The sequence below is a fragment of the Aquarana catesbeiana genome, linkage group LG09, assembly GCF_042186555.1.
Source record: "Aquarana catesbeiana isolate 2022-GZ linkage group LG09, ASM4218655v1, whole genome shotgun sequence".
NCBI lineage: Eukaryota > Metazoa > Chordata > Amphibia > Anura > Ranidae > Aquarana > Aquarana catesbeiana.
The window spans coordinates 243,190,055-243,202,995 of NC_133332.1; the positions used below are offsets into that span (position 1 = coordinate 243,190,055).

General features: G+C 44.9%; 1 pseudogene; it reads right to left on the reverse strand.

Annotated features, from left to right (window-relative positions):
- Nucleotides 1-8,980: 8,980 nt before the first annotated feature.
- LOC141107342 (uncharacterized) lies at nt 8,981-9,664 on the reverse strand (annotated as a pseudogene).
- Nucleotides 9,665-12,941: the final 3,277 nt, after the last annotated feature.

The window sequence follows — 12,941 nt, forward strand, 5'->3', positions numbered from 1 at the left end:
TAATGATATTGATGGACTCATGTATAGAGTCTGCAAATGGAATTCATATATTCCTTTCTTATTCAACTAATGTCTAATTTTGCTCCTTTTGTTGGCTTTTTCTGTCCCTGTATATACACATATAGACCCTGGTTTACTTGGAAACCCCCTTTCTTTGCTCTCTTTCCCTCTCTTTTCTCTTTATGATATTATTCTCTCTTTTTTTGCAATTGATGGGCTATGGTGTCTGCCTATGTACATTGTTTTGGCTATACGTTGGTCTTCTTGATGTTCTCTATATGTCAACGCTGTCACATGCATTCCTCACCGCCCTGCCATGACTTTATTTGACTGTGATCCTTCTCTACTTGCATTTATACTCCTTTGGGGTCACTTTATGATTGTGTTTTATTGCTCTTTGCAGCAAGTCAATACATGGTGTTATGCTACCCCATAAAACCAATTAATATACATATTTATGCATACATATATTCTATTAATCAAAACAAAAATCTCCTTTTTTTTTTTCTTTTCACAAATTAATGCGGTAACACGTGTGCCCGGCACGGCAAAGACGCTCTCTTTTGAGCGTTCTATAGGAGCGACTTGCATCGTCATCTGCCTGGTTCACTCCTCTTTGTCTCCATGGTGAGCGCTTGCATCACTCCACTGTGCGTGCGTCTGATGTATGTCGCCCATGCGCCGTGGAGAGGCACGGCGCATGCTCGATTCAGGGGGCCCGTCTGGAGTCCTGGGCGATCTCCGCCCACATGCAGCTGATCGACATTAGATGGGCGGCGCCCACTGATTTTGACAACACCATTCTCACAGACAGACAGACATGGCGACTGGGGAGACGTGTTTGGAGATACTGATACCTGATGCAAAATATTCATAGTGAGTAATATGGAGCTCCTCTCTTTTTCCTGCTCCATTATTAAATGGAATTCAAATGCCTCACCGTTAGCGGGGGCTACTGATGCATCATGCTTAAATACTTATATATTTTTTTATTGAGGAATTCATATAGTTCCAACTACATCTGTGAATGTCCGATTGGACCTATCTACAGCATCCCCTGATTTTTTTCGTTCCCCCCCAGCCTATCTGCCGGTCTGTGATGTGACTGTACATACAGGGTATGGTCAATTTAAGTTCATTGTCTTTGATGACCAGAGATATACAACTATTTCCTTATTGATATATATTCTTTCATTTGACATACATTCTCAATGGAGTGCATGTTGGTCCTTCCCAGGCTTCGGTTTCATGGGCCCCAGTACACATGGTTTCTTGCTGCACTTAAGAGTACAATTGCCCCTCTTCATTGACCTGGGGTTCAATCCATATACATGAAGCGCCCTACTCCTGTGGGAGCGGCTAAAAGTTTGTTCTACCCTGGAGCTTTGCATCCCCCTACTCCTCAACAATATAGAACATGCAGACAGTCAAATGAAAGTGAACTATATACAAGTTTATTGTGGATTCCATAAGAAAGGCAGCATCATGTTGAAAAGTCACTTTGAACAATGCAGCACTATACTGAAAAGTCACTCTGAATAACTCTCAGCAGGGTTGGATGATATGCAACACCATATTATCCTCGGATTACATAAGCCCCAAGTAGTAGAAGTAGACCTCCTATTGCATAATATTCCCTTGTGCGGTGCATGTTTCCTTCTTCTTCTTTACCACCACTTCCTGACTTCCTGACAGCACTATGATTCTCACTTCATGAATGATTCTTTGAATCACAATCAGAAGGTGACTTCTGGATTCCCCAAGGGTATCAGTTCTCTAAGGCCCAGCTCAATTACCCTGAACCCGCACACCGATCCCTGTAAAGTCTCTCATAGGTACTGTTTCCCTTTGGGTTACACTCACTTGTGTTTCTGAGGTATGATCCATGTCGCACACGGAAGATCCTCACCCATTCCTGGTTGTCAGTATTGGCAGCAATTTGGAAGAAGTAGCTATCAGTGCTATATCAGTGTCTGAATCCTGTCTCCTGGGTCTCTTCTCCACCCATCCATATCCACACCGAGCACAGGTCCCGTCCCCCCCCCCGAGGGGGAAGAGCACACGTGGAAGCCTCCTGGTTTCTACATCCTACGCCAGGCTCCCCTCACTTCCCATGCAGAACAAGAACCCCCGGGAAGCATGTGACCAGGCCTTAAATAGAAGTCCCGCCCCTGTCCCAACAAATGAACCACTGGTCCAGAGGCGTCTTCCTAAAAGCTACCTGTCACTCACAATCATATTCCTTCTGTTTTCCAGGCCAACCTCCAGAAAACAAAGGAAACTGTTCAAGCAGAGTGCAGGGGGTCACACCCTCCTCTACACTATTAAACCTCCCCAGAAATCAGACCCCACCAGAATACACTGCAGAGTGAGATTCTGGGAAATTTAGCCTACTTTAACACTAAACTTACTATTGTAGCACTCACCCAAACTGGTGGGTGCTACATACATGTATATATCCTTCTCTATTATCATCATATTTTGGGCTGGAGAATTCCCACCCATGTAGGTTTTTGCCAAACAAAAACATGGGGTGACAGGCGAGGGACTTTATGTCACAGCGTTTTCCTCCATTTTAAATGAATGTGGATACCTCTTTGTTCACACAATTAATCAAGATGTAAGTTATCAAGCATCTATGGTCTTTATTTTGGTCTTTTTTGATTGAATGGAGATATTAACTCACTGTTGAACATTATATTTGAATCTTTTAGATACTATGTTTCCTGTTAAAACCCTGATGAAGGAGAATACACTCCTCTCCGAAATGCGTTGGGTATAGGATTCTGTATCCCCAATTTGTGTATTCCTGATTTTTTTTGTATCCAATTTCATGTTTTACATTATTATGTATTTTTCTACAATAAATTTCTATGAAAACACTTGTTCAGGATCGTCTCTACCACACAACCCTTGAGGATTTTGCAGATGAAAAAGAGTGGAGATGTTGCTGTCCCTGCTGGAAGCGGTAATACGAGTCTACTGGCTGACGCCCAAATCGGGCAAGAGGCTGCAAACATTGTGTCGATTACTTCCCCTGGACTCCACACATCCTAGGGGCAGAGGTCGGGCTCAGCTACTCACCCTGCCTGAACTGCCCAAAGGGAAAATACCAGAATCGGGTAAGCCAGTGAAGAATGAAAGCAGTGTGCCTGAGGGGAAAGTGGAGTTAGCGGTCGATAAGAGAGCTGCTCTCGAGGCACGTGTGACAATGCCAATTGTATCTGACTGTGTATCGGAACAAGAGTGTTCTAACATTACATTGGTAAACATCTTGCTGGCTGGTCTATTTGAGTTCCATCTGAATGCAATGCCGGACAGCGAAGAATGGAGTGAAAGTGATGAGGAATTAATGGGAGGTATGGCAAAAGATTGCCAAGAACGTTGGATTCCTAAAATCAACCCCTACTGCGGCGACAGTGCCCTCAATGCAAGGATCTGAATCCAGGATTTCCTCAGACCAACAAACCACGAGCCATGCTAGACAGTGAAAGAGCAGGGCTATTTAAAGCCCTGCTCATTAAGCCCTCGCTGATTTCACACTGAAATCAGCTGGAGGGGAGTGCCTGAGTTAGAGGTCCGCGACGGGCCCCCTGAGACCTGGGCCCGCCCCGCCTCCACACACGAAGGAATTCCTGACGAAGGAATTGTTTTCCCTGAAACGCGTCGGTTCAAGGAATCATATTGATTTACCATCTCATCGGTTTTTCCATTTTGTATTCATATCTATTTGCATCCATATATTTTTTATATATCTTTCTATTTCTATTTTTGATATATATTGTTTTTGTATAATAAATTATTTAAACGTATCCATTCTTCGTTTGTGGTAGTGCCTCCAAAGTCCCATTTAGGGGTATTTTTCTTTGGTACTTGTGAAGTGAAGGACGCTCTGCTGACAGTTACCTTGCACACCCCATTTAAATTGTTACTAATGGGAAAATCCCAGAAAGCTGTAATGCCAGGACTGTGCTGGACTGAATGCTGCCGGCAGTTACAGGGAGCGATCATTTGAGCCACGTTGGCTAAAAGATTAAAGTTGATAGGGTGTTTCACCCTGAAGAGCGATCTGTGAACTTCAACGGGTTGTTGGTTGCAAAAGAATGAGGAAAGTTTCTCTCTTTGGCTGCCATGTGGGCAGACTGAAGATACTCTTGTAAGGGGACCTGTGTCCCGAAGAATGGTCCCTTGCAATCTGGCCTGACTGCTTGTTGCTTGAAATGCAGTCATGCCCTGTGCCCAGAATTCCTTTTCAAAGAAGAAAGGGAATTACGTGGAAATGTAGTCCATTTGAAGTGAAGCCAAAATGGACAGTAACAAGTCATGGATATTGAGCCTGTAGTTAATTAGAATAGGCTGTAATAGAGAAATGATTGCCTATTTTGTCAAATAATAGACTCATACACATCTGTCAGGACAGTTTAGATCAGAGTATTTCTGAAGTATATAGTTTTATACTGATTATGAAAGGGGGTGGCATTCTTGAAGAGAGTATGTAGATGTTCTCATGTTTCATGCTACCCTCGGCTGAGGACCAGTTTAACCACTTCCGGACCGCACTCGGTCATTATACGTCAGTATTTTGAAGAGGAATATTGTTGTTATTGCAGCAGCTAGCTGACATAACCCTCTTGTATCCTCGGTATCCTCTTTTTCAGCGGGCGGTCCGCTTCAAGATAAAAGTGGTCTCTGTGGCGGATTCGCTGCGAGATCGCTTTTAACCGGTGCCCTCCGCTACTTACCGGAGCCGTCGGTAGCAACGGAGGGGATCGGAACCTCTCCCTAGCCTGACATGGAGGCGAGTGAGGGAAAGATGGCCCCCAACCCCTCCATATCATTGCAGGGCGGAAGCGATGTCAAAACGTCACTTCCGCCCCCAGAGTGCTTAAAGGGCCATTTTTTATTGTGTTTTTTTAAATGATAACTTTTTTTTTTTTTTTTTATTGCATTTTAGTGTAAATATGAGATCTGAGGTCTTTTGAACTCAGATCTGATATTATGCTTTTTTTCTATTACAAGGGATGTTTACATTCCTTGTAATAGGAATAAAAGTGACACAATTTTTTAAAAAAAGAACAGTGTAAAAATAAAAAATAAAAGGTAAAATAAATAAGAAAACAACATTTTTTATACACGCCCCATCCCGCCCAGCTCACGTGTAGAAGCAAACGCATACGTGAGTTGCGCCTGCATATGAAAACCGTGTTCAAACCACACATGTGAGGTATCGCCGCGATCGGTAGAGCAAGAGCAATAATTCCAGCCCTAGACCGCCTCTGTAACTCAAAATATGCAACCTGCAGAATTTTTTAAACATCGCCTATGGAGATTTTTAAGGGTAAAAGTTTGTCGCCATTGCACGAGCGGGCGCAATTTTGAAGCGTGACATGTTGGGTATCAATTTACTCGTCGTAACATTATCTTTCACAATATAAAAAAAAAAATCGGGCTAACTTTACTGTTGTCTTATTTTTTAATTCAAAAAAGTGTATTTTTTCCAAAAAAAGTATGCTTGTAAGACTGCTGCGCAAATACGGTGTGACAGAAAGTATTGCAACAACCGCCATTTTATTCTCTAGGGTGTTAGAAAAAAATATATAATGTTTGGGGGTTCTAAGTAATTTTCTAGCAAAAAAAAAAAAAAACAGTTTTTAACTTGTAAACAACAAATCTGAGAAAGAGGCTCAGTCCTTAAAGTGGTTGAAAACCCTTACAGACCACTTTTTGCTACAGGTAAGCCTATAGTAAGGCTTACCTGTAGCTACCCAGGATATCGCCTAAACCTGCACGGAATCAAACCGTGTGATTTATTTGCACACAAAAGTTACAAAAATACATACAAAAGTTGTACATTCAAATACAAAATAAATGTAGCTTCAAATAAGATCAAAGATATGAAATAAAGTTGTTCTTTTAAAAAAAATAAGTTCTGTGACCATCTAAGCTTGCATCTACCTTTTAAATATACTCAGATTCTTTGTTTGAAAGCGCGCCTAAAATACACACTCCCATTTTACTCCCCTCATCATCTCCCTTCCACTCCCCTCTAAGGGTAGGGGCTAGGAGCAGGAATGCAATATGAACAGCATGACTAGTTAAAGTGATAAATAAAGATGCAGTGCTAATATAATGATATTATAAAAAAGTATATTGATCAAAAAAGTAATTGTGAAAAAACTCTCAACTGAGAAAACTAAGGCAAATACCATACAGGAATTGCACAGAAGTGATGCCCAAAAAAAGTCTAATAAAGTAGTGGAACCAAAATCAGTTGAATATAAAACAACTAACACATAAAAGTGATAGTGAAAAAAACTCTCATTTGACAAAACTAAAGCAAATACCACAAAAAATTGATAAAAATAATATGTGATAAAGCATAAAAAACACATAAAATAATAATTCTGAAACATATATAGAAGTGAATTAGGAAATCATTTTACAAGTCACTAGTGAAAAAAACATGTAAGCAAAGTCCCAATTCCAATAAAAACAGTGCAATGAAAAAAATCAATAAAAATCAATATAAAACGTGAAGACAATACTCCAAAGGAAGGATTAGTGAAAACAGATCCTGTATCCAGGATGATTTACACCCAAGTGAGTATGAATGCTCCTTACTGACTACAGATGACCACCGTAAGGTAGTCTCACCAGGCACAGGGAAATTCAGGTCTCCCAAGAACCTATATTGACGTCTGCAGTTGTGGCTATGATCGTGGTACTCAAAAAACAAAAGCAAAAAATGCTCCCATAGTGTAGTAGTTCATAAAAGGTGATTTAATAAGCCAAATAAATTGAGTTTATTTGGCTTATTAAATCACAGAGTTTATTTCATCATATTTTAGAGTTGGAGAGACTTTTTTTTGTATTGACTTTATATTCACACAACTGAGGTTCTCACCATCATTCACTATACGCTGTATATATAAGAAATTCTTGTGAAGTGCTGTTTGTTATCACGTGCTAACCCACATCCAAATTGCACTAGTGTGAACCCAGCCTTAAGCTCGATATACCGTATATACTTATTTATGTGCTACAGTGTGTATATACATCACATTTGCAGTACACTTATGCTGCGTACACACAATTGGATTTTCCACCAACAAATGTTGGATGTGAGCTTGCTGGCGGAATGTCCGACCGTGTGTATGCTCCATCGGACATTTGTTGTTGGACTTTCCACCAACAAATGTTGGCTAGCATGTTCTCAAATTTTCAACCAACAAATGTTTGTTGTCGGATTGTCTGATCATGTGTACACAAGTCCGTCGCACAAAAGTCCACGCATGCTCAGAAGCAGAAGCGGTCTTGTAAACTAGTGTTGGTAATGGAGAATTAACATTCTTGACGTGGCAAATTATGAAATCTCCAAACGCAGCGCACCATTCTCTTCTTCTTTAATGGGATAATAATGAAGCTGCTTTGCTGGTGATACTGATGGAGTTATTTTAAACAAATTTTCAAAGGCTTTTTTTTCTAGTGATATCAAGAATAATATTTTTATGCTTTATTTTTTTTTTTTGGCCAAGTTACCACAACACCATTATCCCGTAGTTTTTAAGATCAAAGATACAACTATGTTGGTGTCCCTTGTCAACTTTACATTGTATTTGATAAAATGTAACTGCCTACTCCCAAACTGTTATTTGAAGTAAAACACATAGCCAAGTATTATTCTCCACAATTTTTTTTTATTGTGCATTTAAAAAAAAAAATTAGACATGCATCCAAAAATATAGAAAATTATACCAAATCAAATCATTATTATTCAACCCAAAAAATAATGTCAAAGCAATAACTCCAAGGCCAACAATAAATAACACATTATCTCCTCCGATTCCGCAACATGTCTGGTTGACGAGCGTCCATTCCGCTGAAAAGCGAACTGAAATGAAAAACGCAAAAAGAAAAGAATCAACACTCACCAAACTTCTACTAACACAAAATTAGCAGAAGGAGCCTAAAGGGTGGCGCTAAAGAGCTGAAAAACCACATAGTATGTCTAGTACGTCACTACGTTCGTAATTGTTGACCAACATTTGTGTGACCGTGTGTATGTAAGACAAGTTGGAGCCAACACATTTCGGACAAAAGTTCACGGTTTTGTTGTCGGAAAGTCCGATAGTGTGTACGGGGCATTAGTTATTTTGTTTGAGTTATGCCAGTTTTAAATTAAGGTTTCAGCGGCATAAGTTGAATACAGCATTTAGGTGATTTACATTCACATACAGGGTTTCCACCACATATGGTAAATTTTTTAAGAGTGGGCAGCGCTATACTTTTTGGTTATTCGGATCTATCATCAACAACTATCATAAGCCATCATCCACCATTCATCCATAATGTCGACTGTCAGGAGGAAGTAGAGAGGAGACATTACTGGATGAAGCAGCAGACGAGACACTCCTGTGAAAACCCCTAGGACCTCATCCCCTGTTGGCTATCAGGGCTTCCCCTCTATTGCCGGTGGGCAGTATAAGCTTGTCTGACCCATACAGCATACGCTGTTTTGGGTCCCAACTTTCCGGTAAGCCTCCATTCACTTGGGTGGTGGTATCTGCACAATCCTTGATTCATATATATGGCACTCTTGTGAAGGCCTCCAGGACTATATTTTCGGCCGACCATCACAGCGTTCCCACTATTGCCGGTGGGCAATATAGGTTTGTTTGACCCATATAGCATATGCTATTTTAGGTTCAAATTTTCTTGCATGCCTCCATTCATTTTTGGTGATGGTATTCTCACTATCAAGTTGTTTATACACATGGTGATCACAACGGTTTCACAGAATAATGGACTATGATTCACTAACGTACATGATGGACGTTTATAAATATTAGAAAATTATTTTGTTATTTACTTCATGTATACCTTTTAGCGCTACACTTTTTAAATATTTTTTATATTTATTGTCTACAGCAAAATTTCTATTTGCAGTGTCAGCTGCTTGCACAATTGAGTAAGCGCAAAGTTATTTTGTTTTTCTCAGCCGACATCGTGTTAACATATTCAACGCTGTCTTGCTGCAGCGGTAGTCTGTAAGAGCATCTGGATACAAATGTGTGGTGCTTTCTAAAGACCCTAAACTACTGAATGTGTGGATCACAGCAGCCTTGCTTCAGCTCATTACTTCATTAGGATTTTCTTGTGCGGCTTTCTTCAGCAAGGGAGCAAATGAGTAACCAGCATCGGTCCTACTGTATTAGTTTCATAAACTCTCATCATGTCCTCTGCTGTAGTTTCATCAGCTGAGTAGTAGATAGCAATACCAGCATTATTGATCAGCAAGTTCAGTCCACGTCCTTTCAGGGTCTCCTTTACCACACTGTAGGCATCTTCAATGCTGGCTTTGTCTGTTACATCCATCTTGACAATCACAAGGTTTGAGTGTTTGGAGGTCAATGACTTGAACGGTTACTGGATTCCGACATGCTGCAAAGACATATTCTGGTGGATTCCGTTTGTTGAGAAAAGTTTTCACTAACTCCAGGCCAATTCCACGGCTAGAACCGGTGACAAGAACACTGCAGATGGTGAGGTTTGCCATTTTGTTTTCATAACAGTCCAGAGAAGCCCGGAGTAATGCCTAAAAGTAATTAAACATAGGGCTTACATGATTGGGGGAACAGGGGTACAGGGTACGAGTGTAAGAGGGGATCTGATTGGTGGGAAGGGAGGAATAGGAGGAGTCGGCAGGAAGTAAAGGAAAGGAGGTCCCTCCCCAGCGTCAGTGTGAGCGGAGGAGACAGCTTGGCAGCATGGCATCCCTGGAAGAGCTGATGGGACAATTGCGGACCGCAGCGGCTGTGAAAGGTGAGTGGTGGCTGTGGGACCAGGTTTCTCTGGTCCTGGGGGAGAAGTCAGCACCAGCCAGCACCGCGGGGAGGGAGTCGTCCCAGGCGTGGCGGTCCCGTCCGCCGGATCGATTCTCCCCTGACTCCCCACCCAGGGCACAGCAGCATACAAGCAGCCCCATACATGTCTCTTCAGAGCCCCCTGCGAAACGTGCGCCTGTTCCAGGAAGGGGGGGCTCTGGGAGGTTTCTTGATGCAGACTGGAAACAGTGGGGGCCCTCGGGAATGCCTGGGGCCCACAGCAGGCCCGCCATGCGGCAGGACATGGAGCTTTCGGGCTCCACCCCCGGCTCATCCGTAGCGGGGGCGGGGCTTCGGTGAGGGACGAGCGCAGCAACAGCCGCTGGGCCATCCAATTCCTCAGCCAGCGCCCCCCAGTGCCTGGGCGCAGGAAGTGGGATGAGGAGAGTCGGAGGCGCACTGGGGCAGCAGGAACATGGTGGTACCAGAGGCCCAAGTAAAGCAACGCACAAGTCGCCAGGCGGGTCCGGCGGGAGGAGGTGTGGCCAGCCAGGCCGCGGATTCCTGGCATCCAGGGAGGGATCCCCTGGAGGGCCGTCACTGAGAGCAGAGGAGATGACCACGGATCGATCCGAAGGGGAGCTCTCCATGTCAGAGGAAGAAGAGCCGCGCAGAACCATGGCAGTGGTGGAGGTGGGACCTTCGGCTGGTGGAGCCACTTCCAGGCAGCCCAGTAAGTCCACTTCTACTTTGGGGTATTTAGAGGGTGCGGGAGGTGAGGGGTTAGTGGGTGGGGGCACCGAGTGCAGGTCCCGGGGCCCTTCCCAGTGGGGGGTTCACCACACTGCTCCCCCTCTGGCCGTGCGGGTACACGACCACGCCCCGGCGGATGGGGTATTACAGGGGTTCCTGGCAGGACTAAAAGAATTGGTGAGCAGGTTCAAGCCTGGGATTTCCCCTCCTGTCACGCCCGCGGCGGCATGGGTGGCTCCTGGGGATGGGGGGTCGGGGTCAGGGGATGCGGTGCCGGCGGCACGGCCAGGGCCCTCGATGGCAAATCCCACGCCCGTGGTCACCGATCCGATCCCCGAAAAAGAGGGTTCCTCAGGGGGGAAAGTGGGGGCGGCGGAGGAGATGGGTAAAAAACAAGACTTGATCAGGTTGGCGGACGCGGCCAGGTGTGAAATAGATGTTTGTTTTGAGGGACCGTTGGGAGCTCATTTGAAACAGGAGGTCAGGGAAAAGATTTGGAAGGGGGGGTATGTGGAGATTTTTTCTCTACTACCTCTGGAGAAATTCAATTTAGACAGGGTAAAACCAGAGGAGGACGAGGAGAAGAGGAGATACAGACTCATACCGCGGACGTTCCAGAACTGGCTTCAGGCATTCGCAATACTGGCTAGTGTGATAGGGGAGAAAAACCCAGAGCATTGCTCGGCGCTCTTTTGCTACATGGATGCAGTAGGAGAAGCACATAGAGTCTACGGGGGAGTAGCATAGTTGAGGTACGACGAGCAGTTTCGTCAACGAAGGGCGATACGCCCGGCTCTGCGGTGGGATCACAAGGACATCAGCCTGTGGATGCGCTTGATGACGTCTACGAGGGCACCGAATCAGCTTTTTCCAGGTGGGGCCGGTGGCTCAGCGACTTCCGGACAATCGGCCTCAAAGAAAAAGGGAGTTTGTTGGCAATACAATGAGGGCACCTGCAAATTCAGAGGGAGCTGCAAGTACAAGCACGAATACTCCGGTCGTGGGGGAGCCCATCCGGTGTCCCGGTGCTTCAAACAAGGCAAAGGCAGGGCTGGCGAGTCTACGAACAAGAGGGATGACGCCAGTGAAGGTGGAAAGGATGCGTCCTTTTCTAGATAGATACCCCGATAGGGAGGCAGCGCAGGTGTTGGGCCAGGGGTTTTTAGAGGGATTTAGGATACCAGCAAACCTAGTCGTTTCTCCCCCAATGTTTAGGAACCTACGTTCAGCGATGCAACATCCAGAGGTGGTTTCGGAGAAACTGCGGAAGGAGGTTGCATTGGGGCGCATGTCTGACCCTTTCCCAACATTGCCAATTCCCGATTTAGTGGTCTCGCCTTTAGGGGTGGTCTCCAAAAAGGAGCCGATGGAATAGGCTGACTCACCACCTTTCTTTCCCCAAAGGGGGGTCGGTGAAGGATGCCATTGATCCACAGATGTGTGCAGTTTCGTACACATCATTTCATGCGGCGGTTTTTTGGGTAAGGCGCTATGGGCGAGGGGCTAAGATGGCCAAAACAGATATCGAGGTGGCATTCCGATTACTCCCTGTCCACCCGGACAGTTTTCATCTACTAGGTTGTCATTGGCAAGAGGAATACTATGTGGATTGCTGCCTGCGAATGGGCTGCTCTATTTCATGTGCGCTATTTGAGCGTTTCAGTTCATTCGTGGAATGGGTGGTCCAGGACGTCGCGGGAGTGAATTCCATCATCCATTACCTGGATGATTTCTTGTGTGTAGGCCCGGCCTCATCCGAGGTTTGTGCGGTGCTATTGACAACGCTGGAACACATAGCGGAACATTTTGGGATTCCCCTGGCACCGAACAAAATGGAAGGGCCGTCAACAGTGATTCGTTTTCTGGGCATCGTGGTGGACTCGGAAGCAATGGACTGCCAGAGGAGAAGCTGAGGGCGCTGGTGGAGATTCGGGCGTTCGTGGGATTACGCAAGGTACAGCTTAGGGCTCTACAGTCGGTTTTGGGTAAGTTGAATTTTGCGTGTCACATAATCCCCATGGGCAGGGTTTTCTGCAGGCGGCTGTCGGCCAGCACGTGGGGGGGGGAGTCCCCAAAACACTTTGTGCGATTGACAAAGGAGCATAGGGAAGACCTGCGGATATGGCACTTGTTCTTGGAACAATTCAACGGGAGGGCCTTGTGGATGTCCGGTCCGGTGAGTAACTTTGATTTAGAGTTGTACACGGATGCGGCTGGATTCACGGGTTTTGGGGCCTTTTTCCAGGGGAAGTGGAGTGCGGGGCCATGGCCAGAATCGTGGAAAACGGCGGGGCTAAGAAGAAGAACATGGTGCTGCTGGAGCTATTTCCGGTGGTACTGCCAGTGGAGCTATGGGGAGAATCC